General features: G+C 47.8%; 1 protein-coding gene across 1 annotated transcript in view; it reads right to left on the minus strand.

The window, feature by feature from the left end:
* The window catches only part of LOC146798435 (trafficking protein particle complex subunit 6b-like), a 132,403-nt gene that overhangs the window by 75,118 nt on the left and 43,925 nt on the right, over positions 1–13,360 (minus strand). The gene's annotated exons all lie outside the window — the stretch shown is intronic.

The raw sequence follows: 13,360 nt of genomic DNA on the forward strand, positions 1-13,360 counted from the left end.
CCATCAGGGTTCGGATGTCATCGGTGGCAGCGATGAGGGCGGTCTCGGTGCTGTGTTTGGCTCGGAAGCCAGACTGTGAGGGGTCGAGGGATCCGTTCGTCTCGAGGAAGACAGCCAGTTGCTGGTTGACGGTCTTCTCGATGACTTTGGCTGGGAAGGGGAGCAGCGAGATGGGGCGGTAATTCTTGAGTTCGGTGGGGTCCGCTGTTGGTTTCTTGAGTAGAGCGCTGAGTTCGGCATACTTCCAGCTCTCAGGGAAGGTGGCGGTGGTGAAGGAGGTGTAGATGATGTCCCGCAGGTGGGGTGCGATGACGGCGTCGGCTTTGTTGAAGACGTGGTGAGGGCAGGGGTCGGTCGGAGATCCAGAGTGGATGGAGTTCATCATGCGGACGGTTTCTTCGGTGCAGATCGGGGTCCAGGCGCGGAGGGTGGAGGTGGGGGGCGGTGGTTCGGTCGGGTTGACGTGGCGTTCGTCGGTAGGGTGTTGAAGCTGTTGTGTATGTCCGCGATCTTGTTGTGGAAGTAGGAGGCGAGGGAGTTGCAGAGTTCTTGCGATGGGGTGGTGTCGTTGTTTCCGGCGTTGGGGTTGGAGAGCTCTTTCACGATGTTGAAGAGTTCCTTGCTGTTGTGTGCGTTGTTATCCAACCGGTCCTTGAATGCAGTTTTCTTGGTGTCGCGGATCAGTTGGTGGTGCTTCCGGGTGGCAAGCTTGAGGGTGGTCATGTTGTCCGGAGTTGGCTCCCTTCTCCAAACTTTCTCGAGGGCTCGGCAGTTCTTCTTGGAGCTCTTGAGTTCGTCGGTGAACCATGGGGCCTTCTTGCTGCCGGGTCTGCTGGGCGGGGTCCTCAGTGGGGCGAGTTCGTCCGCGCAGTTGCTGATCCACTTCGTGAGGTTGTCGGCGGCCTGGCTGGGGTTCGCTGAGCTGGCGGGAGGGTGCTGGCTCAGGGAAGCGGCGAGCTGGTTGGCTGTGATCTTGCTCCAGCTTCTGCGGGCGACCTGTTGCTGGTGGTGGTGGGTCGTCGTTCTTTTGAAGGTGAAGTGGACGCAGCTGTGGTCCGTCCAGTGGAGTCCTGTGGCGTGGCTGAAGGCGATGTCTTTGCTGGAGGAGAAGACGGCGTCGAGTGTGTGTCCGGCGAGGTGGGTGGGGGCGGTCACCAGTTGCTTGAGTCCGAGGTTGGCGAGGTTGTCGAGCAGGGTGGTGGTGTTGTGGTCGTTGTTGTTCTCCAGGTGGAAGTTCCGGTCCCCCAGGAGGATGTAGTCAGCGGAGGGGAGGGCATGCGGGCTGACGAAGTCGGCGATGTCTTCGCTGAATTGTGTGCGTGGTCCCGGGGGTCAGTAGATCAGGGTGCCTCTGAGGGTGTTCTTCGGGTCGGTGTGGATCTGGAAGTGTAGGTGTTCGGCGGTAGTCAGGATGTCGTCGGTGTAGGTCGTGATGCGGATGGTGTTCCTGTGGATGATGGCGATGCCTCCTCCTATCTGGTTGGCGGTGCGGTCCCTCCGGGTGATCTTGTAGCCCTCTGGGATGGCGATGGCGATGTCAGGCGCTGAAGAGGCGTTCATCCAGGTCTCCGTGAGGAAGGCAACGTCAGGAGCAGTGGTGTCGATGAGGTTCCAGAGTTCGATGGCGTGTCTGTGGACTGAGCGGGTGTTGAGCAGGATGCACTTGAGGTGGTTGCTGCTGGTGTTCGGCTTGGCGGGTGCTGGTGTGGGGCGGGTCCGGATGCAGGTGAACTTGCAGGTGCGGCAGCTGAAGGGTCCGTGGGTGCGTCTCGGGGTGGCACGTTAGCATCCCGGGACTCGTCCGTCGTTGAGTGCGATGAGGGTGGCGGTGTCGTAGGTCCGGCGGGTGGGCTGGGGTCTGCGGGGGCCAGGGGTCCTGGCACTGGGCACGGTCCAGGCGCAGACGGGCTTACCTTTGGCGCTCAGTCGGTGCTCCCGCTGCGCGCGTCCGCTGCGCGGTCGCTGAGGGGGCGTCATAAGAAGGGAGGGGGGGGTCAGCTGGGAGGCGGGGAGCGCGTGGTCCTATCAGCAGGCGTGGGGGCGGGGTCGCGGCAAAAACCGGCGCGAAAATCGTTTCGGGCGGCCCAGCGGCGGCTGGGGCGCCGGGCTGGATCGGCGATCGAGGCGGGCGGCCCTGCGGCGGCTGGGGCGCCGGGCTGGAGGCGTCAGCAGGTAGCAGGTAGGCAGCTGGAAGGAGGCAGGCAGCAGGCAGTGGGCATGGGGGCAACCAGGCCGAGGGCACAGTCCAGCGAGTTCATTGCACATAAATTGTTAGGAGTTGATGGCAGGGCCATATGGTCTGAAAAGCTTCAAACTTCATGTGGCAAACAGCATGGTGCTGATTCACATGGACAATGATTCAGCAGTTTCCTATATCAATCTACTGGGTGGATCAAAGTAAAGGCAGTTAGCAGAACTAACATGGGAAATATGGTCTTTCCGTTGGGAACACAGAATTTTGACAGCAGGTCACATTTCAGGCAGGCAGAATCTGGGAGAAATTGGAATTCTCGTCACCTGAGGGATTTCAGCGATTGGCAGTTGAACCCAGAAATGTCCATGAAAATTCAGGAAGTTTGGGGTCAACTAGATTTAGATCTTTTTGCCAGCAGGCTCACAAGTCAGGTGTCAAGGTTTTTCAGTTGGAGACTGGACCCAGAAGCCCTAGCAGTTGATCACTTTGTTCAGATTTTGAACACAGAAGCGCTTATGCCTTTCTGCCTTTTGCCATGGAAAGGGGTCTGGATCTCATGGAAGCTCCTGTGATGGATTTAGCCAATATCTAGTGGAACTATTTCAGTGAGGTATCATGTACAGGACAATTAATTGCCATAGGTCAGGTGTTTCAGCAGGCCATGCCTAGGTAGGTGGCATCACGGTTGGGATCGATTCACTGATATGTAGGATGATGAAGGGCATAAGGATGAAGAGAACCCCTAAACCTCGCTATACTTTTCTATGGGATGTTAATTTAGTATTAAAACTTTTTGACTCAAGGCCAAGTAATTGGCATCTTTCTTTAAGATAGATTTAACAGAAATTGGCAACTCTTCTCTCTTTAGCATCATTCAAAAGGGTTTCTGATGCTGGTTTTGGAAATTTGCAACAGGGTTTATTCATCAGATACTGATATCTGGAAAAAGTTAGGTCTGGTCATGTTTTTTATACTTCATTGCAGGATTGTCAAAAACTTTGAGTGGTAAGTTGCATGAAGGAATAGTAGAACAGAATGCTAGAATTTAAACATGATGGTGAAAATCACATTTTAATATCCCATGTGACATCTCACAAAGCAGTATGTAGTGCCACTATAGCCAGGTGGATTGGAGCAATTATGAGTGAAGAAGGCATAGACATATCACAGTTTAGTGCTCATTCAGCAAGAGGTGTGATAGGATAGGATAGTGTTTGTAAAGCGCACTATATCCGAAGGTGTCAAGGTGCTGGGCAGACAAGAGCAGCGGGAGAAGCGCAAACAGCAGATTAAGAGGAGAATAGGCAAGTTTTCAGATGTTTCCTGTAACATGAAAGAGAGTTTGTGAGTTCCAGAGTCTGAGGGCAGCAACCGAAAAGGAGCGGCCGTCCCATCTGGATCTGCAAAATCTGGGCAAGACCATTTTTTTCTGTGTGGTTGATCTCAGAGTCCTCCCTGGAGTGTACCATTGAAACAAGGATATGAGTTGGGGCGAGCCTTTACCATGCATTGCCTTATATACCGTACTCAAGACTTTGAAGGAAATACGCTCCCTGATAGGGAGCCAGTGTAAGGTACGGATCCTCTCTCTGGCAGACTGATGTTTGGGAATATTTAAAATCAGTCTTGCTGCTGCGTTTTGTACCACCTGGAGCTTATTCAGTGATATTGAGGTACAGGGCGTTGCAGTATTCAAGACGAGAGGTAATCAGTGCGATGATAGTGGGCCGATGCAGTTCAGAGGGAATGAGCAGAAGCACCTTTCTGAGAGTCCTTAAAATATAGAAACATGTACCAGCTGTGCGACTGACTTGGGCATCAAAGGTCAGGCCCTCATCAAGATTAACCCCAAGATTTTTTGCTGTTTTTACCGGGGCTGGAAGAGGCCCATATTCTGCAGGCCACCAGGCATTAGACTAGATGGAATTATGTGGGCCAAAAACTAGTACCTTGGTCTTGTCTGCATACATCTTTAATGAATTGCCCTTCATCCAGCTTATGATGTGTGACATACATAGATACTTCTCTATGACTAAATGCAGATCGTTGGTGAGGGAAACAATAATTTGGGTGTCGTCCGCGTAGGAGAGCACCTGGAATCCATAAGATCTCACCAGCTCGGCCAGAGGGGTCACATAAAGATTAACAAGCATTGGCATAGCCTTTGGGATGTGGAAATACGCATCCTGCAAGTCGATCGACACCATCCAGTCCTCCTGATTCAGCGCTTGAAGAACCTGCGCAAGATTGAGCATCTTGAACTTCTCTTGCTTCATATAAAGATTCATGACCCTGAAGTCCAATATCGGACGCAATCAGCCGTCCTTTTTCGGAATCAGGACATACCGGGAGTAGCATCCCTGACCCCTCTCCTGCTCTGGAACCACCTCTATCGCACCTTTCTGTAGTAACTTCAGGACTTCCTCCTGTAGGAGAAGACGGTGGTTCTCTGAGCAAGCCCCTTGACAAGGAGGGTAATTTGGAGGGAATTCCCGAAAGGGAAGGGCGTACCCATTTTCTACAAGATCTAGAACCCAAAGATCTGTAGTAACAGATTCCCAATCTTGTAGAAAATGGGTAAGCCGGCCCCCCGGCTGAGGAAGAGGAAGAGGAGGAGAGCTGGCGGCCACGTGTGCGACCCCTGATTCTGCCTTTGTATCCCTTATACAGAGATCTTTGCTGCTGTTGGGTATGCCTGTAGGAACGAAAGGTTGCCCCGACGAAACCCCTGTATCTTTTAAACGATCCCCTTGACTGGGATTGAAGGCCCAACGACTTAGCTGTAGCCTTGCTTTCCTCAAAAAGTTCAAGAGCAGCATCTGCCTTTTTGCCAAATAAACCAGAGCCATCAAAAGGCAAGTCCAACAGTGTTGACTGTACATCCGGGGAAAACTCAGAAGACTTCAGCCACGCACACCTCCTACTGGCAACAGAAGACCCCATGACTCTTGCCACTGAATCCGCCATGTCCAGCCCACTTTGGATCACCTGACGTGCTGCTGCCTGGGCATCCGTCAAGACCTCATTAAAACCAACCCTATCCTCCTCAGATAGTTTTGGTGCCAGTTTCTTAGCAGAGTCCATGAGCGCATGAATATAGCGTCCCAAAAGGCAAGTGGCATTTGTTGATTTTAGTGCCATGCTGGCCGATGAAAAGACCTTTTTGGCCGACTGGTCCAGCTTTTTAGCCTCTCTGTCCCCCGGAACCTGAGGAAAAGCACCCTTAGATTTTCCTGAACAAGCAGCCTGAACCACCAGGCTCTCAGGCGATGGATGTGATGTTAAGAACTCAGGGTCCCCTGGAGCTGCCCTATACCTCCTAGCAACCGTCTTAGAGACTGCGGGAGCAGAAAAAGGCTTACGCCACACCTCCAACACAGGGTCTATAATGGCCTCATTAAAAGGCAATAATGGCTCTGAAACTGTAGTAGGGGAATGCAGTACTTCTGTCAGAATATTTGATTTAAATTCAGTAGTAGGCAACTCAAGATCAAACAGTTCAGCTGCCTTCCTAATGACTGCATGATATGGAGCCACAGCCTTCGAGGGTTCATCGTAAGGTGGAGTAATTTCCCACTCAGGAGACAAATCCAATCCACTAGCCTCTAAGTTCTTCAAAAACTTCGTCAGACTCCACCAGCTCTCCTTCTTCTGCTTCTTCCAAAAAGTACCGTAGCTCATCAAGCACCCTTTGAGCTTCCCTCCTGGACCGGATTCGTACAAGCGGCTTCGGCGGCACCATGTTCGAATCAGACGGCGCCGGTGCCGGCGTCGAACGTGGATCCACAGGAGCAGCCGGCGACGAACGAGGTCGAGCCGGCGCCGGTGAAGAAGGGAGCGGCGTCGATGTCCTCGGCCTCAGTAGATGCCAAGATGGTGTCGCCGGAAAAAATGGCATGAAAGGGGCCTATGGATAAACTTGAGGCACCCCCATATTGAAGGCCATTGGACCCATCGGACCCGAAGGTGCACCAGTGGTGTACATGGCTCTCGAAAATACCCCGTACACAGCATTTAAATAATGCGAGGGGTCCTGACCTGGTCCAGGGAACGCAGGGTACTGATCAGGCATCACCGGACTCGGGCAAACCGGCGCCGACGGTGGAATTAGAGGCGTCACAGGCTCACCCGGTGCTTGAAGCTCCTCCACCGGAGACGTAGCCGGAGATGAACCCGGGGCCGGAGATGGAACCGGCGTCGTAGATGGAACCGGAGCCGGAGCTGGTGAAGCCACTGGAGAAGAAGGACCAGCGAGCGAATCCGGAACGGGTGAAGGAGACACAGAGTCCTTACGGCGTCGAGCAGGTGACTTCGACTTCGGAGCCAAACTCTTGTCAGAGTGACGTCGAGAAGGTGGTCTCCTCTTCTTTTTGTGCTTCTTGGATCTTGAAGCATGCCCCGAAGTCGACTTCGACGCCGACCTCCATCGTGACCTCTACCTCGTTCTCGACTTCCTTCTTCCTCTCTTCTCCTTTTTCATCCTTGCGATGAAGAGTTTCGCCACCCTTTCCTTGAGAGCCTTGGGGCTCATCTTGCGACAGCAAGACATCCATCCATATCATGATCAGATGATAAACACCATACATAGTCGTCATGTGGATCCGTGATCGACATATGTTTTCCACATTCACGACAGGGCTTGAAGACAGATTTCTTTGTCGACATTTTTTCGAAAAAAGAAACAGAGAAATCCAGTAGAAAAATAAAGTAACAGTGAAGCTACAGATATTCCCGAAATCCGTTGGCGTCGACGGCGCGGCAAAAAGGGAACTGACGTCATCACGCCGACGAGGTCTTCTTATGGAGCCGGTGACGTCAGCGGAGTCGCAAGCGGAGCCGTGTCTCTGTGACGTCGTCTTCGACCTCATCGGCGTGGACTGCTACAAAAGTTTCCAAATGTTGCTGGCGCAGAGGATATTCACAAGGTGAGGAATCCACTGGCAGATGTATCCATCAGAAACAATAATTTGGGTGTCGTCCGCGTAGGAGAGCACCTGGAATCCATAAGATCTCACCAGCTCGGCCAGAGGGGTCACAAAGATTAACAAGCATTGGCATAGCCTTTGGGACCTTATAAGTGTTTAGCCATGCAACGGTTGATGTTGTTGCACCAAGGATAATGTGTTGGATAACTAAACACTATGCCAATGCTTGTTAGCCAGCTTGCTAGAACGAGCAAGAAGCACACGTGCTTGCGCGCGGATCCCTTGCGCGTTTTAACGCGTCACCGCGATCACTTTCGCTTTCACAGCGATCGTGATCGCGATCACTTTCATGGCCAATGCTTGTGTATAATTGCTGAAAACCTCAGCCGCGCGCTCTCCAATTGCAGGCAACGATCCCTTCTTTGCAGGAGCGATTCTATACGAGATGATGCCCTGCCCTGTCGCCCTGATATACAGGCGTTTGAAGCTCTAAGGGACAAACTCATGATAAACCCAACACTCAATTGTCTCGTACAAACCCCAATTCGTTATTTTTTTTGTTTCTTGTGCTCTCTAACCTTGTTTAGCACGTGACACACTGTAATTGTGTCTTGCGAAAAGTATTCACTCATTAATAAACGTCTACATTTATAATTCCAAGATTAAACAAAATGAAATCTAAAAATCAAGACCAGGTCTGCTTTCCCAGGAGAGCGAGGCTATTAGAGTAAATGTAAATGCGTTGCTTTCCACTCTGAAGCTCGTACATTTGTTCACGTGCCCCGAGGCAGAAAAATGATAGCAGCGGCCAGACACTGAAAAGCACCCCTTTTAAGCAACTCAAGTAATCAGCTAAATAGGCAATGCATTTTAAGATCTCAATGACTGTCAGCGTATCCACGTTGGCCCACTGTATGCTGGAAACTGGATGCAATGAGCAAGCCATCTGGCCAGTAGAACAAGTGCCAGGCTTGCTTTCAGCTATTGGTGTCTCCAACTTGCACAAACACGTTGGATTACACAATCTTTCCAAAATTGTGCACGAACCACCATTGTCCAATGTATTTTGCAGCTTAACTTGTAATCATGTTGAGTACTTTCTGTACATGAAGGCAAAGGTTATGCTGTGTATTCACATGGCTTTAGGTCGAGCCTGGGCAGTGCATGCACTGCTCTGCGAGGCATGCTGTATTCAAGTATCTACTTGAAACTCCGCCTACACAACCTTAGGGAAAGGGGCTTCCACAGAATGCCATGGGTCTTTTCACATTAAAGATTCCGGATGTTGCCTTGTTTTGAAGTCCACCATATTCAATACTACAGCTCAGAGCTGTGATCAGATGGGTTGCAGGCGCAAATTAGAGCCCCATGACTGATTGGAAAGGAGGGGGAGGGAGAGCAGAGAGAGTGGGGTGGCAGAGCAGGGTAGGGAGACAGGAGAGTGAAACCAAAAACAGAAAGGAGAGAAGAAGGGAGGGGAGAGAGCGAGGAGCAGGGGGGCTGGGTGGGGAGGACAGAGCAGCAACTGGGAGGTTACATATGTACATATATATACGCTGCATCACCATATGCATCAACACTGCACTGGCAACATGCTCAAACTTTTTACAGTGATGGTGTTAAACTTTTTTCACAAGCAAGCAAAGTAAACATACGCACTTTCTTCAAACATCTTCCCCATCTCGGCACAAAGTCTTCTCATAGCTCCGTCCCCGGGGATGATGGTGTGCGTGCATCAGCTTAGGGCTGTGAGACATGTCAGCAGAAGTTTGTCCTGGGAATGTGCGCTAAGATTTCCGGATGGCAGGCCTGGGCGAGCCCCGCATTAGTGGGGGAGGAGTGGGTGAGAGAGGGGGAGGAAAGCCAGCCATGCGAGGAAAGGAATGCTAGAAACCAGGATAGCAGCTGTGCGCATGCCAGACATCGCGAACGCAAGCTGGAGGCTTGAAAAAAGCCACTAGGTTAGCACTTCCAAAACCCGCTTACTAAAACTCTCGCCAGAGCAGGGCTATAAGCTCTGGCTCAGGCGAGACCTAAAAAAGAGTGGGGCTAAGTGAAGTGCCCTGAGGGACCCGGCACGGGAGGGCGAAAGCTTTCGTTCTGAAGCCTCCGCAGCTGACTGTGTGCATTCTACCTGTTATAAAGGAATGGAGAAGCTGCAGGGCTTTTCCTGGAACCGCACTTCCCGCAGGCGTTGGACCATGCGCGCTGGGGTAACGGTGTAGAATGCTGCCAATAAGTCAAGCAGAATCAACACCGCCGAGCCCCCTAGATCTACCTGCAGCCAAATGCTGTCAGTGGCAGCAATAAGGGCAGATTCGGTGCTGTGAACGGCGCGGAATCCATTCTGGGAGTGATCTAAAATTTCCTGTGAGTCAATGTATTTAATCAATATTTTCACTGAAAAACCCCAAAGTTAATGTGATGTTATAGTTAGGTGAACATGTTAGTTTAAATGTAACATTTAAACTAAAATTCACCAGTTATACTTCTTTCAAGTACCTAGAGCAAGCGCCCCTGCCATGACATGTCCGATGTCATGGGTGTTATTATGAATGATGTCCTAAAAGATGTCATGAGTGATGTAATATGTGAGGTCATAAGCAGTGAATAGTTTTGTTACATGTTCAAATGTTATATTTAAAGTAACATTTTCATTCAACTATACTGTAACTTTAACTTGTTTATTTTCAGTGAATTTCCGAGTTTTTTTTTTTTAATGCAAAGTAGCATAATATTACCTTACCTAGGTATAACATCACTTTAACCTTTGTTTTTTACAGTGAATTTCTGCGATTTTTTTTAATGCAAAGATATAATTACCATACCCAAGGCCTGAATTGGCAACCACATTTCTCCATATGTTGAGGCCAGCCAACCAGAGCGCAAGGTGAAAATAGGCCCTCTCTCCAATCAGATTGCTCTATTATTTGAAGGTGCATGCTTGCCATACTCCTGCGAGTTTCCCGATAACCCAACCACCCAGATTTATATAGATTTTGAAACTTAATTTCTCAAAAACTACTGAACGGATTTACACTAAATCACAAGAAGCACATTTTGGTGTAAAGATCTAGCTTTCTGTCAAGTTTGGTATAATTCAATTCAGCCATTTGGGCTGTAGCATTTGTCTAGAGTTTCCTATGAAAATTATGGATGTGGAGTTCCTATAGCCCACGCCCAGGACATATTGTTAGGGCAACAAGTTTTCATCTGTACTTTGTCTTTGAGGCAAGTAGGGCCAACCCCCAGCAACACAAACCCTTTAGCTGCCAGTTTGCAATACCACATTATGGATCAGGGAAGGGTACTGTCTGCAGTTAAGGTAATATTTTTGTCCATATGTTAATGCTGTTCAAGCTTGTATTTATGGTTCATTAATTAAAAGCTCTTATTATTAGGGTGAGCACTAAGTAAATGTAAGCTCGGACAGTGGTTCCAGTATAAAAGTGTGTACGCACGTTTTCAAAGTTTAGCAATATGAGGCTATGTATAACGCTCCCAGAATGCTCTCTGACTTGATGCAAATATTTTCAGAAGCTTGAGAAAGCAAGATTGAAGATTCTTTGCTTTCAAAATAAAATGTTCATAAAAAAATTAAAGCAGGAAATAAAACATTTCGCTTAACTACTGTAAAATATCAGGTACCATTTCTTTCCAGCATCATTTAGTAACATGTTTTGATGCATGCCAGTATTTCCCAAAAATATTCATAATGGAAAATCAGTGTAACCAGTTTCAACAGGATTATAGGAAACAAATATAAACAAGCATTGGCAAAGCCAATAGGCCTGAAATTGATTGTCAGCTTTTTAGTTTTGTCAATGTGTAACTTGTTTTGGCATGGTTTTTGTAAAACCTTATTGGTGTGGGAGCTGCCAGGCCCTCACCCTTATAACAAATTGACAAAAGCAAAACTTGTTTTTGGTCTCAAAAAGCACACACTGCCACAGCAGTTACTGGCACAGAACTAAACTACTTTGTGTGCTGATATGCCTTGTGAAAGAGCAGAATGCTGTCACTCACATTGAAGTCACCCGATACAGAGAGAGAGAGAGAGAGAGACAGAATTTTATTAAACGAAAAGGTCATGGTCAACGACAGACCAAATTTGGGGCCAAATTATTAAAGAAAGTCTCAAAAATGCACCCATGTTATATGTCCTTGCATTAAGTGCAGTTATATGGATTTCGTGAATTCCCAACAATTTACAGAAGTAGGACAAGAAACAGTATACCTAGAAAATATTTGTGAACTGCATTTGCAACTTCACTTTCCCTTCAACCACTTTTTCCCCAACTCTGGAAGAAGGCTTACGTCTGCCATTGTCAGGGGTAAATTTCCAACATTTCTCAGTATGGGAAAAGATTAGAGAAGAGTGGTTGAAAACCCTTAAAACGTGCAAGTTGGTAGGTTTGCAAAGACTCAAAAGGGCATTCTAACCCTGGAACTATTGCTTACCACTACCTTCAGCCAAAGTGTGTAGTTCTGCGGAAATGTGGCAACATAAGCGGATTGCAAGTATTCAAACACTACTATGGTATGAGTGCTGGCATAATCATAGAGGCTATATCAGAGCTTTTATATGAGATTGCTGCCATAATTTGTCGCCACACTACATGGCACCAAAGGGACAAGTGGATTTTGTAACAGGACTAGTAGATTTATGAAGCAACCTGCCCAATGGCCGAGTAGATAATTTATTAAATTCCACACACCTGGAAAATCGTATCGTATGGGGTAAATTGGGATTAGGATCCCTCCCTGACCCCCACTGTGTAATATATTAAAAAACAAAACAAAAAAAAAAAAACACACACACACATACACTCTTTGCCTGAAACCTCTGCAATTCAAATTACATAGGGAGGTCAGTAAGTAACACTATTCCACCTCACCCACCAGAGAGGCCCTTGGATACACCAAAACTAGGACTATCAGCAGGGGCACATTTCAAAGAGTTGAGATCAGCTACCATCTTAGAACTAAAGCTAAGAATATCAAAAGGCATCTCGCCTCTCAGGGTTCATTGAAAAGTTAGTCCTGAAGCCACAATATGAAGTGTGGGGATTAATAGATCAGCAGTCTCTCAAACTGTTGCCAAAACAAACAAGCATTGGCATAGCCAATAGGTCTCGCCTTTGGGACCTTATAAGTGTTTAGCCATGCAACAGTTGCATAACTAAATACTCATAAGGTCCCAAAATTGAGACCTATTGGCTATTGCTTGTGCTACACATAGGCTCCTGACCAGCACTTTGATGGAGGAACTGTAAACATGAAATACGTTTTAAGTACTGCGTTCAGGTCTCACCTTAGGAACCTCTTGGGTCGGGCACTGGCTACCTTAAGGCTCTTGAGGCACTTCTGCAGCACATTTTCGTTCTGCTGCACTGCCATCCTTCGAAAACAGAAACCCACATGTGAAGCAATGGAGAGACTCTAACGTGAAGTTGTGCATATCCGGTCCGGCCGGAAACACGGAACTCAGAAGATAGTTCCGCAACGCGCAGAAATTGGTGGTGAACAGATAGCTCACTATTCCGATAAGGAACAAGAGTATTGACAAATTGGCTGTACTAATAAATAAAAAAAGTGAAAAACTTCGAACACTATGCTACTAGATTGGCAAAGCAGCAGTAAAAAGTATCGCGATTTCGCATGCATTGGCTTGCCGGAAAACACGTACATTACTTATCATAAATTCATTTGGGGGAACTTTCCACTCATTTACAAACAGATTTGAAAGGGAGACGTCGCATGTAAATCAATTCATAGCGCTATATAAATACAAAAATCATGTAGAGAAAATGCACTGAAGAAAACTGGCAGCCGTCCTAAAATTAAACTTATTCTCCTTTCGACATTAGCTTCCAAGCGGAATTTATGCTATGTCTGAAAATAAATGCTCTCAAGAAATATGCCCGCATCATTTCAAATATCAACATGGCATATCCAGGGAAAAGATGAAGTACATTCACAATTAAGACAACCTATGTGAATTCTATGCAAATTCGTAATATTTATCGATATTTAACCTGAAAAAGATGGCCGCCACCTTTACCTAAGTTCCGCTGACACATGCAGACAAGTCCTTTCTTTGTTACTTTCGTTTTTGTTCATTTGTCTATTTTTAAACATGCTAAGTAAAATTATTTGTGAATTAAATTCATTATGGCTGCTTCCATGTTACGATACACAGGTAACCCTTTTACTTTCCATCTTAGTAGAGGGCAATATG

This window comes from Triturus cristatus, chromosome 9 (assembly GCF_964204655.1).
Source record: "Triturus cristatus chromosome 9, aTriCri1.1, whole genome shotgun sequence".
Taxonomy (NCBI): domain Eukaryota; kingdom Metazoa; phylum Chordata; class Amphibia; order Caudata; family Salamandridae; genus Triturus; species Triturus cristatus.